We start from the raw sequence: 13805 nt of genomic DNA on the forward strand, positions 1-13805 counted from the left end.
CCTTCCTGCAGCCGCAAATATGCAGGTTTTGCTTTAGAAAATGAAAATCAAGAACATTTGGATCAGTTCCATACTTCTACATGCTAGTCAGAGATATTTCATCCATTTTTGTTGTAGTATCCTTTCTTGTATTGAAGTCAGATGTGCATTAAATAGTACTGCCTTCTTTTTATCCTCTATCATTGTCTGTTCTTCTGAAGTAAGAACAAAATCTTTACCTTTGATTTCTTTCAACCCTCTTGCTGTCTCTAACATTACTTACTAGTTTTAACGCACAGAAAACAGAACTAAAGTTCCCTGGGGAAAGGGAAAAGCTATTAAAGCAGTTTAACTCTGGTGTAAATATATCGACTTTGTTCCTTTGCTACTACTAACATATTCATGTTACATCAATGTATGCTCTGTTCAAGTAAGCTTCTCTTTTCAGATCACTAAAAAGTTCGCTTGTTTTCATGAATCTTTCCATGGAAGTAATGTTTTTAGGTTAATGTGCTTCATTCAGTAAAATGAGTCCAACAGTTCTTCATTCTCTTATACAAAGAAAGGTTGCCCTGCTTGCTTTGATATATGGAATGTTTGGCACAGGCATCAGAATGCTGAACTAGTTTGGGGAGACCCAACCTCAAATCTCTACTTAGCCATGGTGCTCAGGTAGATTTTTAGAAAGCCTCTTCTTGTTTCACTAACATACTTTGTTTAAGCTAAGTCTGTGGCTGAAAAAACTGTTCCAGTTGTCTTTTGTTTCAGGTTTTACATATTTATTCATTCTAGCCTGAAAAGCAAGTGTATGAACACTCTTTTACCCCTTTTCCTAAAAATAAAAGGCTCAAGTTTTGATTGCAATCTATTAGCTTTTTCAATATGCAGCACCAACACCGCAAACTATGGTGGAAAGAAAAGCCACTGAAAGAGGGTGGCCCCCTTTTTGGGGGGTGGGGGGGGAGGCGATCCCAGATTTATGTATGCTAGATTCAAATCAGCTGCATCTTGGATACCAACAAGATTTTGGAAGAATAAGCTCCCAAAACCTTGTAGTCTCTTGTTCTACTGCAGACCAACATGGCTACCCTCTGCAACCAAATTTATTTATATATATATATTTATATATATGATGAAGTTTGGCCAACATATTCTAACTTTTGTAAGGTTGATATTTCTCCTAGATACTAATGTTTCTTCTATTCCCTTGGTTTTGAAGAATAAAACAATGCATGGGGAGTTTGGGTATGTGTGTGGATTTTATAAGCCCCTGAATAGGAATTGTATTTAATATTAAAACTGTAAGCAGAAAATAGATCCACTAATCTGCAGATCTGATTCTACAAAGTAAAAAGAAAATGCTGTTATTTTCCTATTCTTTCTCTCTGAGGAGGCACAGTCAAAAGACTGAATTTGCTTCTTGTATCATGCTGACATTCCAAGCTGTTATTAACAATATGCTCTTGTAGGCTTTTAGCAGGCAAAATAATAAGATCAAACATACAGTGTCTTGCTCCTATATAAAATAAAGGTCTAAAGATGTCCAATTCTACTAATTAAGTATATAACCCAATTTTCTGCATTCTGAAGTTGTTGGATTTCCCCCCAAGATGGAAAAAACATAGCAGATGACTTTAATTCTGCCCAATCTATTCAACAAATCCTATAAGGATAAACACATGGATAACAGATTAGTCAATTTGATCATCAAACGACATTTTACAGTATCCACAGAAGAATAGATGGAAGTCTCTTATGCACCCAGTGCATTATGGAAAGCTTGAGATATCAAGGAGACAAATGGTCTTTATTAAATTTCTGCCTCTCTTGGAGAAATGCTGGCTGAGAAATATGTCATGTCTGAACATCTACGTCTGATCTTCCATCCACTTAGTTTCCCCTACCATTTACCAGTAAGATAATAGGGAAAAACTCCTTGGGTGGCCTGAGGATTGTAGAAATACTTGTCGATGAAAATTCTGCAGGAGCAGGTGGCCTTGAAACACATCCAGTGAACTGTAGTGTACACATCTGCAGAACATCAAAGAAAATGAAAGAGGCAGGGGAAAAACAAGCGTGTGTGTATGCATACACACACAGACACAGAACAGAAGATGAAAACTAACTGTATTTAAGAAGAAATATAGAAGGGGAAGGAAAAGCGTAGAAAGCGGGGAGAGAGAACATACAAGTGACAAAAGGAAAGATTCTAATCTCTAGAGAGTGCTCCATGACTATTAGACAGGATATGACCAGCCAATGGCTGTTTGGGATTCTTATCCCTGGAAAGGGATAAGGGTCCTCAGGAGTGCTGCATGGAGGGAAGGAGTGTAAATGTTAGGGTTTTCAGCTATGACTTAGGTAGCATAGCTCCACTTCTCTCCATTCATACTGTTCCGGCTATAAATACTGCCATGTTACCCTGCTCTCTTTATCTGAGCAAGAACCTTTTTGGTCTTGACCTCCAGTCATTCTATGGTTGCTTTTTCCATTATGCTTGGAAAAACTACTTGATTTCTCATTTCAGCAGCCCTCAACTCTGTCTCTCCCTGCTGTTCTGTTTGGAACATTCTATCCAGCTGCGGTCTCCACCATTCTTGCCTGCGTTGCTCGTTAGTGGAGGCCATCCTGACTGGAACTCATTACTCCATTCCAGATTCCAGCGTACAACAAACCAACTAGTTCCACTCTGGAAAGGAAAAAGGAAAGGTCCCCTGTGCAAGCACCAGTCGTTTCCGACTCTGGGGTGACATCGCTTTCATGTTTTCAGGGCAGACTTTTTACGGGGTGGTTTGCCATTGCCTTCCCCAGTCATTTATGCTTTCCCGCCAGCAAAGCTGAGTACTCATTTTACCAACTTCGGAAGGATGGAAGGCTGAGTCAACCTCCAGCCAGCTACCTGAAAACCCAGTTTCCACCGGGGATCTAACTCAGGTCGTGAGCAGAGCTTAGGACTGCAGTACTGCAGCTTTAACACTCTGCATCATGGGGCCACTGTGACCATTTGGTTAATCTGTCCCAGTACTACACTCAGCATTTATACCTATCCTGCCTTCCAGGGTATAAATCAGTACACGGAAATTGAACTTTCCATTGTCTGGCACTGCCAAGAGCTTACTCAAACAGTGGCATTTGCAAAGCAGTTTGCATGGTTCAAAGGCACTGTTGTGTCACACAACCAAAAATAATGGATGGAAGACTTTTAGATTGGTATGTAGCCATGGTGATTTTTCATTGCATTTTTTTAAAAAAGAACAGCTATATGATATAATGTAAGATAGCATTGTGTAGTAGTTAAAGTGTCAGACTAGGATCTGGGAGACCCGGGTTAAATTTCTCATTCTTCCTTAAAGCTTACTGGGTGATTTAAGCCAGTGACTCTCCCTTATTCTGCCTTACTTCACAGAGTGGTTGTTGAGATAAAACGGAGAAGGGGAAAATTATGCATGTCACCCTGGGTTCCTTCAACAATGGTGGGATTAAAATAAGATGTGCCTTTCATTTTCCCTAGTCTTTTCCTTATTTTTCTCTTCCATTCCTGACTTCTTTTACTTTTGTGCCCTCTGCAAAACATTGGAAGCATTTATTTTGAGCTGCAAAATGTTAATGCAATGTTAGAAAGGAGATATATCAATGTAGAAAATGTTTCTACCTAAAGAAATATTTTTACTGTCTATCCCCCATGTTGAAGATGCTCTTATATTGATTGGATCAACATTTTGAAGCAGCTGATACAGAAGTAGTTTCAAAAATAATAAAAGTGGATTATTTTCATATTCTTCAGTTCATTCTCTCTTACAGTTCATACTCTCTCTTCAGAGAGCCAGTTTGGTGTAGTGGTGAAGTGTGCGGACTCTTATCTGGGAGAATGGGGTTTGATTTTCCACTCCTCCACTTGCACTGCTGGAATGGCCTTGGGTTAGCCATAGCTATCGCAGAAGTTGTCCTTGAAAGGGCAGCTGCTGTGAGAGCCCTCTCAAATCCACCCACCTCACATGATGTCTGTTGTGGGGGGAGACGACATAGGAGATTGTAAGCCGCTCTGAGTCTCTGATTCAGAGAGAAGGGCAGGGTATAAATTTGCAATTCTTCTTCTTCTTCAAAATGCCCCTTCAACCTTTTTTTTTCTAGTTTGGGAGAGGGGTCGGGGAGATGTCATGGCAAAAATAGCAAATGCTGATGTATAATACACAGCTTTAAGGTGAATCAAGATGTGTAGTGTTGTTAGTCTGTTTATAGCAGTAGAAAAGAGCAAGAGTTCAGCAACACTGTAAAGATTAACAAAATTTGTCTCAGGGTCTGAGCTTTCACGGCTGTATCTGAAGAACTGAGCAATGGCTCATGAAAACACAGACCCTGCTACAAATTTTGTTAGTCTTTAAGGTGCTACTGCATATTTTTAAGAATTTAGGAATGTTACCTGATGAATTTTAATCAATTAAAGGGCTGATGTAACCTACACATATCACCAATTGAATAAATCTATAGTTCAGGAGGAGAAAAGAACCTTTATTTTGAGATGGCAGCAACATGTATCACAGCAAACACCATCTTAGGAGAATCATTTAAAAGTGAGTCAAACCACATACAATGCCAGAATTCCATCTTTTGAACTGCTGACATATAATTGATTCCTTAAAAACAGCTGTTTGGAGTGGGTATGGAACAGGGCAATGGGTTCCTCTCCCATACAATTTCATGGTTACAACATGTCCAGGGCTGATCTAAGGTCTGTGCTTTCATTGTTGTGCTTTTGTTGTTGTGGTTGTTGTGTTTTAAAGGCAGGCATAATCTGACAAGGAAAATCATATGGGGAGGGGAAGAATATCTGACTCCCCTTCTACACTACCATGCCCTCATATGAATCTGTCTCCATCCACCACCACCATGCCCTCATATGAATCTGTCTCCATCCCCAGAACTCCAGAGTCACACATAGATTGGCCCCAGGGAAGAAGAAAAATGTTTATTTTAAGCCGCGTGCCTTTTGTAAGTACTTGTAGTTGTTATGGTTGGACCCAGAACAGGGTTCAAATCCCTTTTTACCATGGAAGCCCAACCAATTTCATGGGATTGTTGGGAGGATAAAATGGATGTGTGGAGAATTCTGTGTGCTGACCAGAGATCCTTGGAAGATGAGAGGGATAAAAATATACTAAATAGACATTCTGAATAACTGTTTTGGATGAGGCGACCTGCAAACTAAGTAATGATGGAAACTTCTTTAAATGATTAAAAGGTTTTATCCTGTTTATTGGTTTACAGTGCAATCATATGCAGAGTTAGACCCTTCTAGGCCTATTGACATCAACTCTGCTTAGGACACCTTAAATATTATAGCTCTCTTAAGATTGCATGTGTTCACAAAAATGTCCTTCCTCCATAATGCAGTATTACTTGGAGTCCGAATAATGGTTTCAACTGTACCCACAAGTCCAAGCAAAAATGTTTGTAGAAAAAAAAGGGAGGCATGAATGTCGTTCAGAACATCATGAAACAAAAAATATACGTAACCCTACAGAAGTATCATCACATAAAAGCTGATACAGGGGAGAATGTCAGCTTTGAAGAAAGTGTAATACCATCCCAGATTTATCTTAACCGGAAAAAGTAGTGTGTGATCTTTCTCACATCATATGGTTCCTTTCACACCCTTTTATTTTTGGATCAAATAGCTGATAGAACATTAAAAACACACATGACAGAAAAAGCAGATGATGTGCTTGTTGTGAAGGTTGAGAAGTCACAATTGGGAGATACTCTTTTGACCTTTACATTTGCAGTTCAGTTGGGAGATATGTGCCTTCTCTTTTCTGATACTTTTATCTGCCCTTCCTCCACTACCTATTATAGGAAGCAGGATTCCCAGAGGGCTACATACCATGTGGAGGACAGGGAAGCTGCCCCTGTCTCATCTATTGATTCAACACTCACTGCTAACTCTGACAACCAGTGTGATAAAGAGGAGAGCAGTACAGGATTCAAAGATCTGAGTTCAAATCATTTCTGTTCCATGCAGCTCACTAGATAATTTAGGGCCAGTCACTCATGCTCAAATTTTGTGATTCTGGAGGGTAAAGAGGAACATTCCTGAGCTCTTTGGAGAAGTACACCAATAACAAGTTAAAGGTACAGAGCAATTTCTGGGCTTATCCTGACAACCCTATTTGTTGCTATTCTTAACCATGAGCTGAAAGCAAAAGACTCAGTTGTAAAGGTATTCATTAAACCATGTAACAAATCCCTAATCAAACTATCAGATATGTTGAATTTAAGAGACTTTTAAAGCTCTCTTAAGATTACATGTGTTCACAAAAATGTCCTCCCTCCATAATGCAGCATTACTTGGAGTCCAAATAATGGTTTCAACTGCACCCAGGTACAGTATAAGATTAAACAGAGAGTTGCACCCTGCTTAGCCTACTGATGTAAATGGACATAGAAGGGAATAGCTGTAGTTGGGACTGCACTGTTAGGATCAGCCACAACAACTTTTCAGCAAGGAAATTTTGAGTGACATGGCTGTGTTTGCTTCAAGATACGGTCATGTTCTAATTTTACCAAAAAGGCAAAGATCAGAGTCTGACATTTATACACCAGCCATTTGTCACTTTAGAATAATGCACAATTCGAAAAGTTGGACCTTAGAACAGAAAACAGAATCCTGGTTTTACAGCAGAGATATCTTTAAAAGATTATAGGCAATGGTTTGCCATTGCCTTCCCCAGTCATCTACACTTCCCCCCCAGCAAGCTGGGTACTCATTTTACCGACCTCAGAAGGATGGAAGGCTGAGTTAACCTGGAACTGGCTACCTGAACCCAGCTTCCACTGGGATCGAACTCAGGGAGCAGGGAGCTCAGACTGTAGTACTTCAGCTTTACCACTCTGCGGCATGGGGCTCTTAATTCAAAAGTGATGCCATTAAAATAAACATTTATAGGGGGGGGGGGTCATTTCAGGCTTGTACAACAAACTTTATTGTACTTTGGTCCTTTTGTTGATATATTTGTCCTCCAACATTGGTATCCACATATGAAGGGTTTCAGCACAATTATAAATGCATCAAATATGAACAATGAGTGGGTAGCAGACAAGGGGCCATCCATGATTATATTTTGTTCCAGTCCCATTGAAAGGGAAAGTACAAGGACATTCCTGTGCTGCGCAATCTGCATGCACTATTATGAGCTTGTACAAGGCATGCTTGTTTTGGATTGTTGTTCTGCTGATGCCACTTTTCTCTTTGGTAGTGGTAGGAATTCCAATAGATCTATTGCATGAAATATACTTAGAAGGCAGAGAAAACAAGAGACCACAAGCTGATTAGACCTCCATATAAGCAGATCCTCAAAACAGCATATAATTTCATAAGTTTCATATATTACCTGCATTAAAGTCTGTCCACAACTAGGGTCTTGCAGAATTGACTCCAAGAAGACCCTCTGCTCCACTGTTGCTGTGAGTTCATTTAGCTCCCTCTTTATGGCAGTCCATAATCAGCTGTGTTCCAGGTAGCTCCATTACAGTTACTTCCTAATTTCCTCAATTCCCTCTTGAGTTAGCCCACCACCTATGAATGCCAATTGTTTAGAGGCAACCTCAGGGAGTGGCTTGGGATTCCATATCCCCACTTATGCATCTCCTGAAGCATCTAGTTGGGAAACTGTATTCTGGATGAAGTGCACTGTTTGATACAGCAGGGACCTACTTACATTTTTACTCTACCTTAAATCTACCCCACCTTTCTCCCATAGGTAGGAATGGGCACAAACTGGTTTATTAACAAGTTTTTGAAGGATTCTGGCCTGTTTGTGGTTTACAACCTGATGTACATGGCAGGTCAACAGGCACAAACATCCATGAACAGTCAAACAGCTTGTGGAGGTTCATGCAGATTCATGAATGAATAGATTTCAAGACAAACTGTCTCTACTCAAACAAAATGTTTACCAAACTTCAAATGAAGGGGAAGGGGATGTCAGAATTCTCCAGCCTTAGAAACACTCTTGTCAATTTCAAACTAGTCACTGCAGTTTCAAAATGTTCCCCCCTTCCTTTGCCATGATCCCTTTTTTGCACAGAGCTTGGAAAATCCCATTCCCCTTGCTTGGATTTGTGACTCTGTGTTTTGAGATCAGTCCTTTTAAGCTTGCAATCCCAGTGGCACTGGGTTCTGCTGAGCATTCTACACATTGTAATTGGTTGTGCTGGGCTTGCAAAATACCCCTCTCCTTTTTTTCTGGATTTCTTGTGACTCTGCATTGAGATCAGTCCTTTTAAGTGTGCAGTTCCACATTGGCACTGGGTTCTGCTGAGCATTTTGTACATAGCACTGGTTGTGTTGGGCTTGCATCCCCTCTTGCTTGGGTCATAATTCTGTACTGGTTTTGCTGGGCTTGCAACTTCCATCTTGCTTGAAGTGTGTTTCTGTGCTAGACATCAGTCCTGTTAAGCTGGCATTGCCACAATTGTATAGATTCTCCTGAGCACTCTTTGCTTGCATTAGTACTGCTGGGCATTCTGCCATTGCTTGGAGAGTGATTCTGCTGGGCTTCAATCCCCCCCTTGCTTGAAGTGTGATTCTGTGTTAGACATCAGTCCTGTTGAGCTGGCATTGCTACAATGGAATAGATTCTGCTTGGCACTCTTTAATTGCACTGGTACTGCAGGGCACACTGTACATTGCACTGATTCTGATGGGCTTGCAAAAATGTCTCCCCCACCTTCTGTGGCTTGACCTTAGTCCTGTTGGGTTTGCATTACCACAGTGGCACTGATTCTGCTGGGCACATTGCACTGGTTCTGCTGGGTTTGCAAAAATGGCCCCCAACTTCAGTTTCTACTGCAGAGATTCTCTGGGACTTTGAATCCATTCTACTGGGCTTCTATTGCACTTGCTTTTTTGCTGGTTCTTACCCCTCTCCATTGGAAACAATGGAAGATGGGAGCACCTTCTTTGGGGAGGCATAACTCAGACCTTTAGATATAATTCTCACCAAGCTTGGAGCGCATGTAGAGAAAAGTCAGCTAGCATGTCTCTAGCATGTCAGTGGAGAGGAGGCATTATACTACCTCACATGAATGGAACTGGTTTGTTTAACCCCTAAAGGTTAGTGATGGTTTATGGTTTACAAACTGGGCATGCCATGAATCATGAACCAACATGAACCACATGTTCCCAGTTTGTGTCCATCCTTATTCATAAGTGCACCACTGATGCCATTTCTCCAGAAGAAGCAACCTATAAATGTTTGTTCACCGGCTTAGGCCAGGTCCCTCCCTCCCCCCCCCCCCCCCAGTTACATCTAATCACCAAGTTAGTTGTCCTCTGTTAGAACACACTCTTTTATGGTCATGGCAAGCATGCTATAGAAGAACTCACCAAAGAAAGAGTTACTGCTCTCCCCCTTCAAGTTTTGCAAACAGCTTGCAAACCAGGGTTCTTTAGGAAGGCTTTTGAAGCTAAGAGTGAAGGCACTGGGGACAGTTGCTAAGATTATATTTTGACTGAATCAGTCCTTGTTTCATTAACAATGTGCTAGATTTTATTGTAAGGCACTTATTAAAATTTGTATGTTTCATTAACTTTAGAGAAGTAGGATGCATTTTTAAAATAAATAAAGGAGACAATAATAGGGTTATAGAGGGAAAATACTGGAAGGCAAGGCTTACAGATGACATCACTGTATGCAGAAATTGCCACAGTATTAAGCTTCATTGATTAATCCATGGTTACTCCCCTATCTCCTCCTGTAGTATTCACACAAACACAACTCTGGCCTGTTCCTTTGTATCATTCTTATTTGCCCTTCTGATGATGTTTGTATGATAGTCAGCTGTTGAAGCTGCTGGTATGCGAATATTCCAGTGCTTAATAAAAGTATACACAACACACAAGCAAATTCTTCTTTTATAGTGGAAGTTTGTAGTGGCAAGCGGCTGTGGCTCAGTGACAGCTTAACATGCAGAAGGTCCCAGGTTCAATCTCTGTCACCTCCAGTTAAAAGGCCCAAGCAGTAGGTGATGTGAAAGATCTCTGCCTGAGAGCCTGGAGATACACTGCCAGATACACTGAGTAGACAATCCTGACCTTGATGGACCGATTTAGTTTAAGGCAACTTCATGTGATCTCAATGTACTCCTAACTCTTTTCTTCAGAATTCTCCTCTGTGAATTTTGATCTCAAATATTCTACAGATATCATCATGGAACGTTGACTGAATATTTAAATAGCATCATTTTATGCTGGATTTCACTATTTATTTTGTTGTTGTTGTTTTAAATTATGTGTAATGTAATGCTTATCTGAGAATATTTATAGTTAATAGTGCAATAGTACTTATTTGGCACCTGATTATCCTGAATGCTCAGTTAACTGGCATAACCTAAATGGCAGACTCCACCCCCTCAGCCACCCAGTATCACTCCCACCTCTCCAGCCAGCCAGCTTGTCTCTCTTTGTTGTTGGGCTTCTGACAGTCAATGCTGCCAGCTCACATCATTCTCAGGTGCTGAAATCCTTCCACCTCCGCTTGCCTTGAGCTGTCAGGACTCATGAGCAGCTGTCCAGCTTGTATAACTGCTGCATAAGACATCACCATGACATTCTCAAAGGGTTTGATTACTAAGAATTCATCCGGGTAGGGACAGGGAGGAGCAATAGGGTTGCGTGTCCAACATATTTGTTTAATTGCTAGTTCCCATGCCTCATGAGTGCTAGATAACAGCACTTTTACTGTATTTATAGTTTATACTTTTTAAGATATCTGATGCCTGACAACATCAAAACGATCAATTGATTTCATTGATATAAATCTCATGAGTGTGCCTCTTTTGGTAAAATGTTGTATTCAAAAGGCAATTTGGAATTTGGATTAAAAACATTACATTCAAGAAAGAAATTTCAGTTAGGATTAACCACCACCCCCTGCCCATATTTGTAAAGATTTATTTTGGTTCTACTTTAGAAGGAATCTTTTTTTCTTAACGATGGAGAGAAACTGCAACAAAAAGTCTGAAATGAAGACTGGCATGGAGAGATCAGAGCAGTAAAATAATGCTGTGTTAATTTGCTTCCTTTCTGCAAGGCAATTCTTCTGACTTATTTCAGACTTGTTTTCCAATTATAATATTTCATGGAGCATCAGTTCCACCTTGGAGCCAAATTAGTGCAGCAGAAATGGAAGCCACAAGCAAGAGTTCCACACAGGGGTCATTTCGTGGAAAAAGGTGCTAGAGCTCATTAGCACAACTCATTTGCATATGCCACAAACCCTTGACATCACCGGAAGGTGTACTAAATTATATCAGCTCAGCATCTACCTTAAAATGCTTCTTTAATTATAATTATAATTATCAAACCTTACTCCCGTCATACTTTTACAACTACTTTCTCCTATGTGGCATGATGAAGATTTCCATCTGTCTGCTTTATATGTTTTTGTTCTTTTCCAATTTTTTGGGGAAAAGATATTAGAAAGTTTGTCATATCTTAGAGTTCAGTAAAATTCTCACAGGGGGTTTGAACAATGGAGCCCAGCAGCAAGTATTTTTTGGGTTGGAGGGGTAAGAAAGAAAGAGTACAATAAAATTTGAAGGTTCTGGAGCTTCGCTCCTGCCCAAAATGAGGCCAGGTTCCACATACTTATAATCATGTGAGACTTACTGATGGCATATCCACTTGGGCTATCCACTATTGGTATGCAAAAACTACATGGGATATCCTCGCATGGTGCATCCATTCATGATGGGACGAATATGGAATGACTACACAAGCAAGTCCATTACTGAAACTGCCCTCACATCTGTTTCAATCCTACACAAAAGCAAACATATTGTGTATGTTTACAGATTTCTTCCAAGCTTCTCTTTGCCCATATTATAGGATGGTACAGTATATCAGGGACCAAAGATATCTGTTACAATCTGTGACTGCCTCCAGAGAACAAACATACTTTTCAACATTAATGAAGGTCATTCATTGCATCAGTGGCTTTTTTCTATGCCTAAAATTACTGTTGGGTGAACACAGAGACCCATTAGCAGTGAACAAAAAGTCTGTTCCATACTTTTCTCCTTTAAATGACTGTAACCCCAATGCATTTTTTGACAACTGAAAGCAACTTTGATTTTAGTTAAACGTACTGTAGTCTTGGTATGTTATTGTTTAAATACTTGATAATTATATCCCTTGAGAAAGGTTCAAATACTTGTTTTAAATATAACTTATGCAATTGTTTAAAATTTAACTGCAGTTTAGGTTTGGAAAATTCTGTTACAATTTTAATAACATATGCAGCAAAACTTATAATTTAGATATTAGTCTGCTATAAGGAGGCAACAGGATGTGTGGCACACTTGCATCACTGACTTTCTTATAATTAGTTTCAGATTCAGAGTATTCTGAAAGCAAAAAAAAACCCCAAACAAGCAGTGCTTTGAGAAGAGTGCTTTGGCAGTAATCCATCAAGCACTCTCCCTTACCAAATCTAGTAAACACTGTTGAAATGAACTCAGACTGAACAGTAGTATCATTTAGTACATGGAAATCCAAGGGATTGCCTAGCCAAAGTTAATCACTCAAGTTCAGTATAATTGAAGATGATTACAGAAAATAACTGAGAGCCTACTGAAATCTCTCCCATTGAACTGGGGGAAAAACTTATAGTTAATTGGCTGGGTGTTAAAGGGTTTAATTTTGCTTCAGTTGAGCGTCCATTATTTGGTGTAATACTGGTGCATGACATCCATTTTGTTCAATAAGCTAAGCATAATTTCCTTTTAAATATCCCCACACTGCCCCAAATGAAACTAGAATCTCTTGTACTTACAATGGAAAATTTGAGAGCTCCAAAGACTCAATATAAAATCACAGTCCATCATCCTCTTTCAGAACATAGCATCTTAATCCAAATAATATCAAAAAGGTTGAAAAGTTATCATCAGTTCACGAAGCATGGCATACAATAAAAACCATTCAGTCTTTAATGATCAATGTGTAAAAGAAACCATCACACAACTTTAACCTCAAAGTCCAGGGGTGGCCAACGGTAGCTCTCCAGATGATTTTTGCCTACAACTCCCATCAGCCCCAGCCAGCATGGCCAATGGCTGGGGCTGATGGGAGTTGTAGGCAAAAAACATCTGGAGAGCTACTGTTGGCCACCCCCGTCATAGTCCATAAAAGTGTTCTTGAATGAATACTCCTTTGTATTCCTATAGTGCTCCACATGCACTTAGCAATATTTTTTTTCAGTGGGGAATAAATAGCTTAGTTTGGAAGAATGGCCATAATAATACTATAGGCAGGAAAACAGTATGATAAAAAAACCTCCTTAGGGCTCTGAAGCACACATGGAGATTCATTTGTTTTATGGTTTCCTTAGTTTATTTGATGAACGTTGTAATGTCCCAGGTACACAATGAGGTACAAGCGGAGCATCTCTGGGCACAAAATGAATGGAACAGCCCTGCGTACATGCCAGTTTCTCCATATGCAGGAGATATGCAATCCACAATAACAAGGCACAAGAAAATTGGCACATACTAAGATGGAGTTCAACATGAGGTTTTGGAGTTTTCCCCCTCTTTTTTTGAGAAGCAGGATAAAAGTAGTCTAACCTAAATAAAAGGGATGCATGGGTTCATATATCTGTCTCTTTGGTTACTGCAACATGTGTGCATGTTGAGGATGATAGGCCAACAGAAATGCTAGAAAGCCACCATAATATAGTGGTTGAGTGTCTGAGTAGGATCTTTCATATCCAGGTTCTAATCTCCACTGCACCATGGAAACTTACTGAGTTACCTTGGACCAGTCACAC

At 40.0% G+C, this 13805-nt stretch overlaps 1 protein-coding gene across 16 annotated transcripts in view; it reads right to left on the reverse strand.

Moving 5' to 3' along the window:
* The window catches only part of NRXN1 (neurexin 1), a 1496060-nt gene that overhangs the window by 790146 nt on the left and 692109 nt on the right, over positions 1–13805 (reverse strand). The window lies entirely within an intron of this gene.

Source organism: Heteronotia binoei, chromosome 1 (assembly GCF_032191835.1).
Source record: "Heteronotia binoei isolate CCM8104 ecotype False Entrance Well chromosome 1, APGP_CSIRO_Hbin_v1, whole genome shotgun sequence".
Lineage (NCBI taxonomy): Eukaryota > Metazoa > Chordata > Lepidosauria > Squamata > Gekkonidae > Heteronotia > Heteronotia binoei.